Genomic DNA, 18,523 nt, shown 5'->3' with positions numbered 1-18,523 from the left:
ACTTTACATACGTGTGTGTATGTGTGTGTGTGCTACACTCTTTGTAAATATTGATTATAAAGCCAATTTCATCTGATCTGGACCTTCAAACAGTCACATCATCATCTGATTTGAGCCACCCACGATCAGGGGATTAAAACCGACCTGATCGCCATGACGTGATCCTGCACCGGTGACCAGTCTCGTGCAAATGAACAAACTGTAGATTCAAACTTAAAGAAAGAACAGATTCACCCATTCTGAGAGATAAATGGGGACATATTGTACACAAGTCGATGATAGGCTTTGGTGTTTTGACGTCAGATGAGGTGATCCGTCCATACAGTATGTGTCTGGTCTGGCCAGTCTTCAGAGCAGACATGGGAACTGGTATGGAGGTTTTAGCCGAAGGCTGACCTTGGCGGAGGTGATGCTGTGGACACACAGCCCAAACAATAATCACCAAGGACACCAAAATTAGCCAGAAACCACCAATCCGTCAGCTTTAGCTAGATGGCGGCACGAATTCACGTTTGCAGCGGCCCCACCCAGTACTGTCCATGCGGTGTCTTAGTCTATGCCTGCATCTAAGTTTGTGTCTTCGTTTGATGGCTGGGAGAGCTGGCTCTGGATTGGCTGGGAGAGCTTGGTCTGTTGCGTCCTGTGGGCCCTGGGATCACGGCCCTGCCTGGAGCTGCGCCCAAAGAGGAAACACCGAGGGCGGTCTGACAGGACACAGAGGTGGGGCAGGCTAAGCTGGCTGCTAGCCCATGCAGACTAGCAGTTCGAATAACACTGGGGGCGGTCTGGCGGCAGCCTCACCTAGTGTTGACTGTGTTTTTGGTGTCATCGTGTGGAGTGTGGGGAGGTGTGTTGAAGGTGTCTGGCTGGGAGAGCTGGCGTTGGATCGGCTAGGGGAGTCTGGTCTGCTGCATCCGGTGCACCCAAGGACCACGGCTCTGCCCGTGTTTAGTGTTTAGTTTGGATATATGTGTTCTAGTTTGGATATATGTGTTTAGTTTGGATACATGTATTCTTAGTTTGGATATATGTGTTCTTAGTTTGGATATATGTGTTCTAGTTTGGATACATGTGTTCTTGGTTTGGATATATGTGTTCTTAGTTTGGATATACACTACCGTTCAAAAGTTTGGGATCACCCAAACAATTTTGTGTTTTCCATGAAAAGTCACACTTATTCACCACCATATGTTGTGAAATGAATAGAAAATAGAGTCAAGACATTGACAAGGTTAGAAATAAGGATTTGTATTTGAAATAAGATTTTTTTTACATCAAACTTTGCTTTCGTCAAAGAATCCTCCATTTGCAGCAATTACAGCATTGCAGACCTTTGGCATTCTAGCTGTTAATTTGTTGAGGTAATCTGGAGAAATTGCACCCCACGCTTCCAGAAGCAGCTCCCACAAGTTGGATTGGTTGGATGGGCACTTCTTTGAGCAGATTGAGTTTCTGGAGCATCACATTTGTGGGGTCAATTAAACGCTCAAAATGGCCAGAAAAAGAGAACTTTCATCTGAAACTCGACAGTCTATTCTTGTTCTTAGAAATGAAGGCTATTCCATGCGAGAAATTGCTAAGAAATTGAAGATTTCCTACACCGGTGTGTACTACTCCCTTCAGAGGACAGCACAAACAGGCTCTAACCAGAGTAGAAAAAGAAGTGGGAGGCCGCGTTGCACAACTGAGCAAGAAGATAAGTACATTAGAGTCTCTAGTTTGAGAAACAGACGCCTCACAGGTCCCCAACTGGCATCTTCATTAAATAGTACCTGTTAGAGCCTGTTTGTGCTGTCCTCTGAAGGGAGTAGTACACACCGGTGTAGGAAATCTTCAATTTCTTAGCAATTTCTCGCATGGAATAGCCTTCATTTCTAAGAACAAGAATAGACTGTCGAGTTTCAGATGAAAGTTCTCTTTTTCTGGCCATTTTGAGCGTTTAATTGACCCCACAAATGTGATGCTCCAGAAACTCAATCTGCTCAAAGAAGTGCCCATCCAACCAATCCAACTTGTGGGAGCTGCTTCTGGAAGCGTGGGGTGCAATTTCTCCAGATTACCTCAACAAATTAACAGCTAGAATGCCAAAGGTCTGCAATGCTGTAATTGCTGCAAATGGAGGATTCTTTGACGAAAGCAAAGTTTGATGTAAAAAAAATCTTATTTCAAATACAAATCATTATTTCTAACCTTGTCAATGTCTTGACTCTATTTTCTATTCATTTCACAACATATGGTGGTGAATAAGTGTGACTTTTCATGGAAAACACGAAATTGTTTGGGTGATCCCAAACTTTTGAACGGTAGTGTATGTGTTTAGTTTGTATACATGTGTTCTTAGTTTCGATATATGTGTTCTAGTTTGGATATATGTGTTCTAGTTTGGATACTATATGTGTTCTTAGTTTGGATATATGTGTTCTTAGTTTGGATATATGTGTTCTAGTTTGGATATATGTGTTCTTAGTTTGGATATATGTGTTCTAGTTTGGATATATGTGTTCTAGTTTGGATACATGTGTTCTTAGTTTGGATATATGTGTTCTTAGTTTGCATATATGTGTTCTAGTTTGCATATATGTGTTCTAGTTTGATATATGTGTTCTTAGTTTGGATATATGTGTTCTTAGTTTGGATATATGTGTTCTTAGTTTGGATATATATGTGTTCTTAGTTTGGGTATATGTGTTCTTAGTTTGGATATATGTGTTCTTAGTTTGAATATATGTGTTCTTAGTTTGGATATATGTGTTCTTAGTTTGGATAAATGTGTTTAGCTTGTATATATGTGTTCTTAGTTTGGATATATGTGTTCTTAGTTTGGATAAATGTGTTTAGCTTGTATATATGTGTTCTTAGTTTGGTTATATGTGTTCTAGTTTGGATATATGTGTTCTTAGTTTGGATATATGTGTTCTTAGTTTGGATATATGTGTTCTAGTTTGGATATATGTGTTCTTAGTTTGGATATATGTGTTCTAGTTTGGATATATGTGTTCTAGTTTGGATACATGTGTTCTTAGTTTGGATATATGTGTTCTAGTTTGGATATATGTGTTCTTAGTTTGGATATATGTGTTCTAGTTTGCATATATGTGTTCTAGTTTGATATATGTGTTCTTAGTTTGGATATATGTTTTCTTAGTTTGGATATATGTGTTCTTAGTTTGAATATATGTGTTCTTAGTTTGGATATATGTGTTCTTAGTTTGGATAAATGTGTTTAGCTTTTATATATGTGTTCTTAGTTTGGATATATGTGTTCTTAGTTTGGATAAATTTGTTTAGCTTGTATATGTGTTCTTAGTTTGGTTATATGTGTTCTAGTTTGGATACGTGTTCTTAGTTTGGATATATGTGTTCTAGTTTGGATATATGTGTTCTTAGTTTGGGTATATGTGTTCTAGTTTGAATATATGTGTTCTTAGTTTGGGTATATGTGTTCTAGTAGTTTTTGGATATGTGTATTTGTTTGTGTTGCACTGCTATGGGTTGGGGGAAACAATATTTCGTTTCATTTTATGTACACAAGTATACATGAAGTGAAATGACAAAAAAGTGTTCCTGATTCCTGCTTTTGGAAGCTGAATGTTTGAAAACATCGACTGACGTGTTTTGAAGCAATGACCTTGGTCAGTGCGTGGTCTTTCTTCCTCCAGACATGTATCTGAACTCCACAGCAGCCATTTTCCCAGGCAGGTTTGTTTGTGTAACCTTATGTAACTGCTAGTTTGCATGGCTCCGCAGGAACTGTTTTGCGGCACAGAAAAAGTAAACGTGGGGCCGAGGGGGAGGTGACGCTGATCTATTTCCAAAACAACGAGCAGTGTTTTGGATCCGTGGTTTGGGAACGAGAGCACTACGGTGTCCGAATGGCGAGTTACTGTTGAACTTGATGTTGCAAACTATGGAAATATGTCTCAGTGATATATATGTAATATGAAATATGTAGTATGACTGCTTATTGTGATGGCCTGGCAATAGGCTCCAATATCCCGTGACCCGTATTCGGATAAGCAGCTTAGATAACGGATGGATGGATGCACTGCTTATTGTCGGTTATCGTGGTTTTTCTCCTTTAGCTTGTTTATTCTTCTTAATGCATCTGTGTTTTTAGGAGTTTAATTGGAATCGGACAGGGAGAGTTAAATTTCACTGTGATTTATTTATTTTTTTTGGATTTACCCCCCCTTTTCTCCCCAGTTATACCCGGCCAATCGACCCTTTGTCAAGCCCCGCCCATGTCCCGCTTCCCTATGTTACTCTTGCTAGGTTAGACAAACAAAGTTCTGAGGGGGTCCATTCCCACAGGAAAACATGGAAAACGTGTACACGTAGTTAACATTAAAACTCATAATTTTGATTCTTAAAAAACGTAAAAAGCGTGCGGCGAACAAGCGTGTGTACGGTGGAGGGAATAGCCGGCACATAAAATCCAAAAACGGATTAAAATGAGGTATTTTACCAGTGGCCACCAACGTTAGCAGGACTTTGCGAAAGGTCAATTCCTTCTGTTTTCGCTCTCAAATTCACTTACCATCGGAACGCATCAGTTTATCCACTCGATTTGTTTGCCTAACCCCAAGTACGTTAGCAACGGTAACCATGGGTAGGAGCCCTCTGGTTTTAGTGGGTATAGCAGACCAATCAGAAGGCCAACAAAGGGTCAATTACTCCACTCTTCCGAGCCTTCCTGGTCACTGCTCCACCCCCTCTGCCGATCCCAGGAGGGTTGCAGACTACCACGTCTCTTCCGATACATGTGGAGTCACCAGCCGCTTCTTTTCACCTGACAGTGAGGAGTTTCACCAGGGGGTCGTAGCACGTGGGAGGATCACGCTATTCCCCCCAGTTCCCCCCTCCCCCCCCGAACAGGCGCCCTGACCAACCAGAGGAGGCACTATTGCAGCGACCAGGACACACACCTACATCCGGCTCCCCACCCGCAGACACGGCCAATAGGCTAGGTGGACAAGCGGTCGTCATTGAAACTTCCGGGTGTCCTGGAGTGCATAGCCATTTCCGGTCAGATTTGTTGTGAGGAGAACGGATAGCCAGCTAGCTGTATCTTTCAAGATGAGCGTCTTCGGGGCAAAGAGGAGGCGACTGGTTACTTATCACCGACAACAGACAGCGACAACTAGTTACCACTGTTGTGTACCTAAGTGTGCTAACTCATCTCGGTATAATTCGACGATTAGCTTTCATAGATTTCCAGCTAACCCTGAGCTACGAGCCCAGTGGCTAGCTAAGATCCGTAGAGACGAGTTCACTCCTTCCGAGACTACTCGTGTCTGTAGTCGGCATTTCAAGACAGGCGATGTAGTTATGACTGGGGGAAAGAAAGTACTCAACATAGGTAGTGTACCATCTCTTTTTGCTTGGAACGAATATCCCACTCCAGCCCCAAGGCTCAATGTTTGGCAACGCCGCCCGAGAGGCCCTTCCTCGGACAAAGCGTTACCAGTCTCTGACTCCGACTCTGACATGGAAGCACGGGTACCCGATCAAGACTACTGCATTACACCGGCGACCACTGTAAGGGCTGACCAGTTGGCTGAGGAAAACGAAACGTTGAAAAGGAAAGTACTGGAGCTGCAAATCTGTCTGGAAAGGTTGCAGCTCCAGTCCCGTTTTGGTCTGCAACGTCTCGCAGGATCAGATGAGGACATTCGTTCTTACACAAGGTAAATGAAGCATTTTCTGGAATATAAAATAAATCATGTGTCTACCGGTATGTACACTGCCGTGTGTTTACCGTAATAGAAAGAAGGTCTAATGTGCTTGTCTATTTATTCTTAGATTTGCATCATAAAGCATTTCTTGACCTTTTGGCAACTGATAGGCCAGCCGTAAAAACCAAGATGATAAGGGTCAGCAGTGCTGCCTCTGGCAACTCCCACTCAACACAAAGCAACAGTAAGTTATGTTATGAGAATCAAATCCAGTGAAGAGAAATGATGGTCATTGTTGTATCCAATGTTGATGTGACGCATGTATGTGCATGTACTGCATGTTGAGAATGGTTTGTGGTTACACACTCATGTGGGCAATAGGCACTATATACAATATACAATAGGGCATAGGCTACTGGAGCCAAGACTGCCTCAGTGTGATCATGGGTGAATAGGCAACATCTCTCTAGTGGCACTTTTTGGTGGTTTAATTGCTTTTACTGTCATGCTGTTGCTGTTGTGATTTAACTGGTCTCTGCATGATAAAAACACAAAGCCCTTTTCATTTATTTTCACAGAAACTGGCACCCATTGACGAACCGCTGCTATTTTTGATGTACTTGTCTGTTGGCCTGCCTCTCAGAGATCTTGCCAAACGCTTTGACATCACCGCACCACAGCCAGCAGGATCATTACAACATGGACAAACTTTCTTTACTTTGTCCTTGGCTCCATCCGCCTGTGGATACCACAAGATGAAGTGAAAGCTCTTTTGCCACCAGAGTTTGAGTCCTACCCTGACACACAGGTGATCCTTGACTGTACAGAGATCTACTGCCAAACTCCCTCCTCTCTCCTTCTGCAGAGGGAGGTCTTCTCAACATACAAATCTCACACAACATTCAAGGCCTTGATAGGAATTGCCCCCCATGGCCCCATAACCTTTATCTCTGCATTGTATGCTGGCTCTATGAGCGACCGAGAGATCTTCAAGATATCCGGCATTACGAACCTCCTCACAGCAGACACAGCCATTATGGTGGACAAAGGTTTTGTGGTGGACTCTCTCGTTCCCTGCAAGGTCTACCGACCCGCCTTTCCGTCGAAGAATGCCCAAATGTGTAGGGAGGATGTCCAGCAGACGCAGTCCATTGCCTGCTCGAGAGTCCACGTTGAGAGGTGATTTTGTTTTGAGTACTAATATTTATATCAATTCTATTTTACACGGGTAAAGATTTGATGATGATATGCTGTATCTCATGAATTAATGTATATTGTATATCTTATGGGTATCCTTATGTTGTTCATTTTTACTTTTTCTTCTTTGTTTCAAACCTGGACAGGTGTATCCGGAGGGTCAAAGAAAACAAGCTGTTCAGCCAGGTCATACCAGTCTGTCTGTATGTGGAAGTATCGATCAGCTGTTCAATGTAGCTTGCATCCTGGTGAACTACCAGAATGGAGCACTGGTGAAGGCCTGGGCAGGTAAATGTGTAACTAGTATTTGCAGTTACTACTTATACATTGATGGAATAATGGCACATTTGCAGACATTAGCGGGGTTAAGGTTATAATCTTAGTAATAAAGCAAATTTGACATTAAATAATTATGCATTTAATTCCAAAAGGAGAGAGACGCCCTCAGGAGCCAACCCACGCTGACCTCACAAGCGTCCAGGACCAGGAGGACCATCAGCCCACAGCCAGCCACACAGACCTCTGTCACCAGGACCAGGAGGACCATCAGCCCACAGCCACACAGACCTCTGTCACCAGGACCAAGAGGACCATCAGCCCACAGCCAGCCACACAGACCTCTGTCACCAGGACCAGGAGGACCATCAGCCCACAGCCAGCCACACAGACCTCTGTCACCAGAACCAGGAGGACCATCAGCCCACAGCCACACAGACCTCTGTCACCAGGACCAGGAGGACCATCAGCCCACAGCCACACAGGCCTCTGTCACCAGGAATAGGTTGACCATCAGCCCACAGCCACACAGGCCTCTGTCACCAGGACCAGGAGGACCATCAGCCCACAGCCACACAGACCTCTGTCACCAGGACCAGGAGGACCATCAGCCCACAGCCGGCCACACAGACCTCTGTCACCAGGACCAGGAGGACCATCAGCCCACAGCCAGCCACACAGACCTCTGTCACCAGGACCAGGAGGACCATCAGCCCACAGCCACAGACCTCTGTCACCAGAGGTCACAATCACATACATGTGAGCTACTGCTCCATTTACCTAATCAGATGTCAGCACATTGTCCCAGTGAACCAATTCTCCATTCAAACATATCATATCTCACCTGTATTGTATTTGTTGTATTCATTGTCCACCCATTGTATATAGTGCCCATACTCAAGTGCCTTATCCTGTTGTATAATATTGTCTATCCATAGTACGCAGCTCATAATACATAGTCCATAGTACATACTAGCCATATGCTTCACAAGCTTTTTGTCACATGGCATCTTGCCATAGTCCATGTTGTCTGCCACTCTTGTTCCTGTTATTAAGGACAAAGCAGGCAAAGTAGGGAGTTTAGATAATTATCAACCGATTGCTCTAGCCAGTGTGGTATCTAAAGTGATGGAGAAAATGTTATTTGACAGATTAAGTTCTTATTGTATAACTACTGACAACCAATTGTTGTTCATCTGTGCTTGCTTGTTTATTCTGTAAAGCACTTTGTGAAAAGCGCTTTATAAATAAAATTGACTTGTCCTACATCATATCTATCCATCTATTATTTCATTTTTCTATTCCTCCGCTCATAACATCATCGAGAGTATTTGGTCTGTTGGTGCTCGACAAACTTCAACAGGGGAATCACTCAGAAATGGTCAGTAAAAACAGATTTATTACAAACCAAAGAGCAATTCTATTCTCCACTGACAGGACACATGGCAGTCATACAAATGTTACATACATTACCACTTACTGCTTATCCTTCAAGCAAACAGACATGTAAATGTTGAAAAAGAAGTAATCCCCTTTCTCCCTAATGGTTGTAGCAACACCAGCATCTTTGTAGATCCTCTGGGTCACCATTATCCTCTTCCGCACACACTACAAAGTCACACCACTGCATCCCTGAAACCAGCAGCTGGCCTTGCGTCTGCCAGAAGTAGGAATGCTGCTTTTTCAACGTCATGGTGTCACCTTCCACTTTCAAGTACTTACAGTCAACATAGCTTTTCACATTCGGACATTTTATCTCCAGCAGGCCAAAGGGTGGATTTTCTGTTGGGTCAAACACAACCCCATCAGGAGAGGATCCTAACCAGGGAGCGTCTGGGTGGATGATGAACCCACATGGCCAGTAATTGGTATTTTTAACCCGGCAATAGTCTTGTATGGCAGCAGGCTCCAATGTCAACCCCCGTTTCATCGGTGGAGTTTGAACCACACTCTTGATCATCCGCTCAGCAAGGTGTTCTGCCGACCTGGCACCCCGAACATGGCAAACCTCCCTGAAGTGGGTAGATGTCACCCTATCCCTCCTGACTCGGTGCCACTCCACACATGCACTCTGCTCCCTCGTAGCAGCCTCTATTTTCCTCGCTATATCAAGATCGATTGCTAGTGAGATAAGATAAGATCTTTAATTGTCACTGAACAAGTACATGTACAAGTACATCGAAATTGGACGCAGTCCCAAGGTGCTGGTAATAGTAGTAAAAAACACACAGAATAATAATAATAATAATAATAATAATACGAGAAATATAAAGATAAAATGAGACAGTTTAAAAGGGATTTCAGTGCATGTGCAGGGGTGAAGCCTTACACTATGCTGTACTCTGTATAGCTACTATACATACATACATACATACATAGCGATCGCAGATGTAGCTGCTCTTGAAGACTACTCTGATACTGGCAACTGGTGGGTGCGAGCCTATAATTATCCAATGGTAGAGGTGGCGGTGGAGGGGCATCTGGGTGGATCCGAATCACACGGCTCACAGGCACCGGGTGTTGGTAAGAGATTGGACTCCCCTCCTGAACATCACCAAATTTCGAGCTGACCAGTGGGACTTCAGTACTAATTGACATGGTGGTGATCAGTGGTGCGACGTCAGCTGGAAAGTCCTTATAAGCCTCTGCTACTTTAAGGACGTCGGGATCAGGCAGCCCCCCCCCCCCCGCACTGCTTTATAAAGTGTGCTCCTGTGTTGAATATAATTTGGGCATTGGAATTAGAAATAATAACTTCACACTGGAAGTAAATCGATGTGCTGCATTCCAGTTTATAACGAAAATAAATACCTGACACCATTGCCAACGGTCCTCTGCTTCGGCTTGGTTGATAGCACCACCATATCGCTGACCCGACCTGGCTTCGGATGTATGTATGTATGTACTTAAACCATTGGATGGTGCAGGTGCGCTCACAGACTCTCCATCGTCCGTGGCTTGTGCCAGCGCTGTCCCGTCTCTGTACAGCTCAACACTGGAGGAAGAGCTGTGAGGTCTAACTGAGAGCAGTGTGCAGCCTGAAACAGCAGTGCAACGTTCTGATTGCAGAGTGCTGTTCCAACCACACATAAACACTCAGCCTCAACCATTTGGACTGGGGAAGAATCGGCAAGCACAATCTATAAACAAAAGAAAGGTAATCAAGTTGAGCAGTCAGGGTAGCCTATGGTCTAAGATGGTCTATTTCTGTTGTTTATGGAACAATAATGAGTCGTCATAACATCAATGCCTTAACTGTCTCAATCCTACAGTCAATTATTTTGCACAATGAATACTGAACAGCATGACAACTAAAACCTCAAACAGCTATATACAACAACCAGTTACTGGGGTTTTCATGAAGGATAATAGAACATTCCTGTCAGTGCACCTCGCAAAAAGTTGGTCTGTCAGTGAGGAGTTTCGCCCCACAGCCATAATAACGGCACTGTACAGCCAATACAACAGCCAGACAACTTCATTATGAATGCCTGATTTCACGCTGAATTTCAACTTCAAGATACAATGATATATTTGCACATATCCTAGCCGCATAAAATCCCCAGAACTCACAGATAACCGAACTATCTTCCGCTCTACTCTCATAGCCTACTCTGAGGTTGTGAGGTCTTTCATGCTTCCTCATTGATCTGTGGCAGACTGCTCGGACACTCGCTCTCCCTGTCTGCTGATCTTTACTTGAACCTGGGGGGGGGGGCATGTTATTCATATAGTCAAATCATCAAACGTTAGATGGTTAGAAGACTGATAACAGTAACGTACTAAGTGCAAGCGACCTGAATTTTCTCTTGATGTTTACTTTAGCATTAGCTAGCTAGCTTCTGAAGTAACGCTAACTTACCTTCATAATTACCAACGTAGCTCGAAATATACATCTTGAAGCCTTTCTCCTGCTTACTCCCCGGTGTTGCCGAGGAGGCTTGAACGATCCGGTGAACATCACTGACTGTGATTTTTGGTAAATCCTGAAGACACCTTGTGTAAAATGCCATCGCATCTCTCTGCTTCTCGCATCAGGACCGGAAATGGAAATGCACTCCGGAAATGGGAAGCGGAAGTGGTAGAATGTCGCCACGCAACTAGCCTATTGTGTCTGTAGGGATGCCCGACCAAGCCGGAGGTAACACGGGGATTGAACCTGGCGATCCCCGTGCTGGTAGGCAAGGGAATAGACTGCCACGCCACCCGGACGCCCCTTCACTATGAGTTTGAGGAAGTTTGTTAACTTCAAAATGGGGTCTTGGTGAAATTACATTGTTAGGCCTTGTTGTAGAAATGACTGATTGTTGTTGATCGTCATGCCCCGGTGTCTTCTTGTGCGCCTGGATGGATGTTAGAGGAAATGGATGTGAAATCTGATGGGGAGAAACTGATTTAAGAGGGACATGACGTCCAGTATCGCCCGTCCACAGTTTGAATGTAGTGTTCTTGTTCAAATTGAAACCCTGAAGAAGATTCGCCTTGACCGAAATGTCCGTTTCTGGTGAATTAAATGCCTGCGGACACAAGAACACCAGTGTGCTACTTAAGTTGTTGAAGTGTTGAGAGTGAGATCCACTCCTTCCAGGAGAGCCATGGCCCCATTTAAAAAGATGGACACAGAGGCAGAAAGTACAATTTAAGCTGCTAAACTGCAACAAACTGTTGGAAAAAATCTGCAATGAACAGAGACAACTTCTAATGCTGATTTCTGAATTTCACAAGCTTAAAGTGGACGGATGGACAGACAGACGGACGGACAGCTAGATAGATAGACAGATAGATGGATAGATAGATAGATTTTCCTTGAGGAAATTTGTTGCCACAGTCTTTATATTAAAATACAAGTTCCCATATATACATTCTACTACTACTACTACTACTACTTCACACACCACAAACTTACATACATGACACTGGGAACATACTATGAACATTATTGTAGGGCAGCACGGTGGCCCAGTGGTTAGCACTGTTGCCTAACAGCAAGAAGGTCCTGGGTTCGAACCCCAGGCTGTCCCAGGACCTCTCTGTGTGGAGTTTGCATGTTCTCCCCGTGTCTGCGGTGGGTTTCCTCCGGGTGCTCCGGTTTCCTCCCACCATCAAAATGACATTCATTGTAAGAATACAACGTCAAATAAAGTGGCCATCTTTCTCTCTTTCTACATCAGTATTATCTTCTACCAGCCACGACGGTAACTGTTTGACACTAACAGATGAACAACAGACTGTTGGGGTAGGTAAACGAGTTATCTGCCCTCCCATCACGGTTCGGTTGCCCTTGACTGGGGTAACCAATGCCGGATTCTCCCGGTGCAACAGCTGAACGGCTAACTGAGGGAAGATTGTGTTTGTCGTGAATGTGTTTATCCGTATCAATACACGTGCATCAGGTGATAAGCGAAAAAGCCCTTCCGGGAGATCGAACGTGTGCTTAGAGCAGAGTACAGTGGGATGAACGTCATCACCGAAGTGCGGCCTTGATGTGGTTCATGTTTTATTCCCAGTAATAGAAAGCGCCGTCTGCTGAGTTGTGTTGCTCAGGCTTATTTCATTATGGACGCCTGGGTTGATTACTGAGTCGTTAAGACGGGGTTGTCGTGAGAACACACGCTGCTTTTCATCTTTATTTTTGGCTTCCCTGTTATGGCTCTAACTTGCCAGAACTGCACTGGTTAGACGTCATTCATAGTTTAATTCTGCAGCCAGAATACATTCTTAAAAATATATATATAAATAAATAAATATACAACTTTCCAGTGATTGTCCCAAGTTTCTGTTGGTGTTCGTATGGTCTTATGTGGGGGAAAGGGGAAAGTCCACACATGTTAGGTAAGCAAGGCAAACCAGCTGTGCTGGCTTATTGACTAACATTTTACCTTCGCTGAGACGGACGACCTGTCAGAAACACAACACCTATACTCGCTTGCAGCTACGGTACGAAGATGTCGAGCGAGTGAAAAAGAGCATTGTCGTTCGGCTCTGAAGGGGAGGCTAGAAGTCACGGGTCCGATCTTTTTCTGGCAAATTTAATGTGGATGGTATGAAAATGTGAGGGGATGATCAGACCCGTCACGTCAGTGGAAGTGGTGGAAAAGTGTCGTCATAATCTTGTTAGGACCTCGCAGGAGCCGAGGACCCACAGAAGACTCGCTAGACAAAGAGGGAAGACTTTGTGGCTGTTTAATGAAATTAGGAGTCACAAAATGTACGCAGCAAAAAACAAAGGGCTAGATGCAGTCTAGCTGAATAATTACAACAAGCCGGGGGGGGGGAAATCACAGCAAATGGTACAGGCAGGGTTCAGGCAAAATCAGCAGTCATAAAATGCAGAGAGATCGAGATACAGAGAGGCGATAAATTAGCCAAAGGTAACCAGGGGCTTGGCAGAACTCCCGTGGCTAAAAACAGGCGTAGGTCAAAGAGCAAAATATTAAACAAGATAAGCGTCACAATGAAGACACGTCTTCACAAGATAATGTGGCAAGGAGGAGTGCTGATCCAGGCTTGAAAGCTGTGGCTGATGAGGTGAGTGGCAGCAGGTGTGGGATACAGGGGGGTTGACTGAGGACAAAACCCGGGACTGACATGACAAAACAGGTGAGAACTTCAAAATAAAACAGGAAGGACAACAGACAATGACAAAGGTACTGACCGGGACGACTGAATCTATGGGAAACAATGACTGCAGAAAACAACTGACTGAACTTAACCAGGAGAAATGTGACAGGACCCCTCCTTCAACAGCCAGGGCCCCTGGATGCAGTTGATGGAAGTCAGTGACAAGGTCCAGGATGAATCTGGCAGGGACCCCGCTCCCCCCCCCCAGGACTGCAACCCTCTCAGTCAATGAAGTATTACAATCTCTTGCCCCTGCGACGCACCTTCAGTAACCGAACACCTCACCGCCATCAACGAACCTGAGAGGGGGGGGGGGTCTGGAGGTTGGCGATAGGGCACTACAAACAGGGGGTTTCACTTGGGAGACATGGAATGTTGGGTGAATACGGTGTATGGCCAGAAGCAAAGAGAGTCTGACAGAGCTTAGAGACAGGCAATGGTCTAAAAGACCTGGGAGCCAGCTTGCAGGAGACGGACTTGAGAGGCAGATCTCGGGTGGAGAGCATTACCCTCTGGCCAACCTGGTATATCAGTGCTGTGGAACCACGTCGGTCTGCTTGTTTCTTGAAAACGCTTACTGACCGTAGCAGATGGGCTCTGGACCTGTGACCAGGTCCTCCAGCATCGGCGCACAAATGCTTGGGCAGAGGGTAAAGGGCGGCACAGTGGCCGAGTGGTTAGCGCTGTCGCCCCACAGCAAGAAGGTCCTGGGTTCGAATCCCGGGGTTGTCCAACCTTGGGGGGGGGGGGGTCATCCCAGGTCGTCCTCTGTGTGGAGTTTGCATGTTCTCCCCGTCTGCGGTGGGTTTTCCCCGTGTTACCTCCGGCTTGGTCGGGCATCCCTACAGGCACAATTGGCCGTATCTGCGGGTGGGAAGTCAGATGTGAGTATGTGTCCTGGTCGCTGCACTAGCACCTCCTCTGGTCGGTCGGGGCGCCTGTTCGGGGGGGAGAGGGAACTGGGGGGAATAGCGCGATACTCCCACGTGCTACGTCCCCCTGGTGAAACTCCTCACTGTCAGGTGAAAAGAAGCGGCTGGTGACTCCACATGTATGGGAGGAGGCATGTGGTAGTCTGCAGCCCTCCCCGGATCGGCAGAGGGGGCGGAGCAGCGGAAGATTGGGGTGATTGGCCGGATACAACTGGGGAGAAAAAGCGGGGGAAAAAGAAATATGTGCAGCTATTCACATTAAATATACAGGTGGAGGACGACGGGCACAGAAACTGAGCATGATTAGCGAGGACGACGTCTGGCTCTCTTTTAGACGTCTTGTAACATACTGTGGCTCCTCCCCGACATATAAAGTCAGAGATATTGTGAAAAGATGAAAGTCAGAGAGGAGATTGTTTTCCACTGAAAGTTGAAAACGAAATAGAAAATGTCAAGTCACCTGCTTTAGTGATCACAGGTATGTGTTGTGAAACAGGCCGCTGCGTAGCCAAGCTCCGAAACCGTCTGTAAACAAACTGGATCATCGACGGACCATGAACCGTGGTATCAGCTGATGCATGTGTGTGCGTGTGCGTAGTGGATTAGATAGCATATTTCCACAGCTGATTTCCGTGTCTTGGTGTGGAAATCATCATTGTGACTGAGCAGCCTGACTGAAGACGTGGGCAGTGGATGTGACCGGCGTCCGTGGTGGATCCATTGTCCACGGCGTCACATGAGTACATTTCAGACGCAGACGCTTAAAGGATGAAACCAGGTGCGGATTAGTTTACGTTCATCGTCCTGAGGAATACAGAGGAGCAAAGATGGAGGTGCAGAATCGGGGGACATTACAGCACTGATGTTGTTGTTGATGGGGCCGGGCTCCTCCTGCATCTCACCAGGACCGGATCCTGTGTGCTGTGCATCTTCGTGTTGTCGTTGTCGATAATCCGCTTGCCAAGGTCGTTATCGTTGGGTCCATCCTGTTGGGGTGCTCACCTCCCCCCCCCTCGAGCTCCCCTGGGGGTATATCCCTGGGTGCTCTGTAGCTTATTTTGGGGTTCTTCCTCACGACAGATGCAGGTTGGACTGCTACCCCTTCCTGCCCCAGTTGCCGTCTTCCCGAGCTGTCAACTGTCTCTCCGGTCATCACCAGTCTGTTCTTGGTGGTCACCCAGCCTATTCCTGGGCGTCACTGGCTGAACCAGTTCGAGTGACTCGAAGATCCATCCTAGGATGCACTGGGACACATCATCAGTGATGTTTCTTGAGGTCCTCGGGTGTTTCGGGTCTTTCAACATCATAGACCCTCAGTCAGACAACCCAGCCAGGGTTGATCAGGCCCTGGCTTGTGTCCCAGCAGCACTGGTCCACAGATCACTCCTGATCCAAAGCCATCTGGAGGCCCTCTCTGCAGCCTTCATGGAAGACTTGATGGCTTTCTTTTTAGCAGCCCAGCGATGCCAAGTAGAATGTGGAGGAAGCATCACTGATGATGTGTCCCACTGCATCCTAGGATGGATCTTCGAGTCGGAAGCAGCATCCTGACCGCGGGTGTTTGGATGAGATGGACGCTTGGTGGCCCATTGAATAGAAGTCTGGGCATGGGATTGTTTTAACATGAAGAAAGGATTTTCTCCATTCTGGCCCATCTGAGTCTGGGTGTTTTCAGTGACTTTCAAGTCTCACCCACAAGCATATTATGTAATCCATGTTACTGAAAGCAAATTCTGCTCATCCTACACTGGATTCTTCTTGTTATACGTAACCGTTGTTCTACTCAGCTTAATTCCTTTCATTCCAGTTTAATTTCATTCAGTCTGATTCGGTTCAGGTGGGTTTAGGTCAGCTCATCACCTTTGGTTTGGGTCAGCTTTCAAGAGCCCCGACAAATCCTTCAGAAAATAACTACACAGTTACACATAACTATACATAAATATGAATTCTCCCCGCCTGCCACCCAATGACTGCTGGGAGAGGCTCCAGCATCGCCGTGACCCTGAGAGCAGGATAAGCGGTTTGGATAATGGATCGATTATCCCAACCGCTTATCCTGCTCCCAGGGTCACGGGGATGCTGGAGCCTATCCCAGCAGTCATTGGGCAGCGGGTGAGGAGACACCTTGGACAGGCCGCCAGGCCATCACAGGGCTGACACACACACACACACACATTCACACCTAGGGACAATTTAGTACGGCTGATTCACCTGACCTACATGTCTTTGGACTGTGGGAGGAAACCGGAGCACCCGGATGGAGGAAACCCACACAGACACGGGGAGAACATGCAAACTCCACACAGAGGACGACCCCCAAAGTTGGACTACCTCAGGGCTCGAACCCAGGACCTTCTTGCTGTGAGGTGACCGCGCTAACCACTGTGCCACCCTAAAAATAAATAATGATAATAAATAATTATAAATCACTACAGTTACAGAGGTTTATGGTTGGCAAAAAACACCAAACAACAACAAAGAACACAAATCTGCCATTCTATATCTTTAAACGTCATCTGTGTGTGTGTGTGTGTGTGTGTGTGTGTGTGTGTGTGTAATAATTTAGTGGGTCATTTGTTCCTTGAGACTAGGTACCATTTTGAAAGAAGAAGAAGAAGGACTATACTTTGGAGATGAAATGGAAAAATCTAGTTTTCTGTGAAGCTGCTGGTACTGTGAGCCCTTTTTCATTGAACGATAAGATGCAAATGAGTGTGTAGTCACATAAATATAATGTGCATCTATTGATCAATCATATTATCATGTATATACATACACACACACAAACACACATACACACACACACACACAGCCACATACAGTAGACTTCAACTCATCAGATGACCCAGACTGACTTTGTGTGTCCTTGTTTTGCAGGCTGTAAACTTTGTGAAAGTGGGTAATAAAAACATATGTGCATAACACAGCAATGCCTCAGTGTCACACCACCAGTAAAACAGCTTTCATAACATTCCAGTGATTTTTCCCCTTGGAAGAAGAGAATAGTGGCGATAAAGAAGTCTGATGACAGACGCATGGTGTCACATGGAGGAAAGAGGTCCAGACACCGACGTTCCCAAATGCTTAAACCAGGACGCTGAGGACACGGCACACTCTGATTTACTCAAGTTTACTGTTTTTAGATGGAAACGACGGCTGGACGGAGGAGGAACTGATGCGATAGGAGACATTCCAGCCCAGACGGTGAAATTATTCATTCATTCATCCATTATCCAAACCGCTCATCCATACCCAGGGCGGTCACTGGGCGGCAGGCGGGGAGACACCCTGGACAAGCTGCCAGACCATCACAGGGCCGACACACACATCAGGAACAGTACCACCCATCAAATAAACCGATAAGCAGTGAAACCACCCCGGCATCATTTCCTGATGTGTCCTCCTGCCTGCGCTTCATATTCTGTTGCTATGCTGATGACATGGCTGTTTTGAGTCCATGTAAATCTACTTTACTTTGGCTCTCCTAGTCGCCACCTACAGACGATGTAAAACATGCGTACACCGTACGTACTCAACATGACATGTACTCTATTCTGACACGATTACCTTGGAGCGAATATACTACCACAAGTAATTCAAATAGTAATGCATAGTGCTACTATATGATTACTAGGACACGCTTCATGACGCTTGTTGATTTCTGACTCTAAAGCATCTGCCAAATGAGTAAATGTAAATGGGAGTCAATTTTAGAGCAATGGGTACATTCTTCTCACCTGCCCCCGGCTACTTTAGAAAAGTCAGCTAGGTCTGGGTGATATTGACAAAATCAAATATTACAATATCTTTGACTGAATACCT

The sequence above is a fragment of the Lampris incognitus genome, chromosome 20 (genome assembly GCF_029633865.1).
Source record: "Lampris incognitus isolate fLamInc1 chromosome 20, fLamInc1.hap2, whole genome shotgun sequence".
Taxonomy (NCBI): Eukaryota; Metazoa; Chordata; class Actinopteri; order Lampriformes; family Lampridae; genus Lampris; species Lampris incognitus.
The sequence above is the reverse complement of the archived record's forward strand: the minus strand, read 5'-3'. Positions refer to the sequence as shown.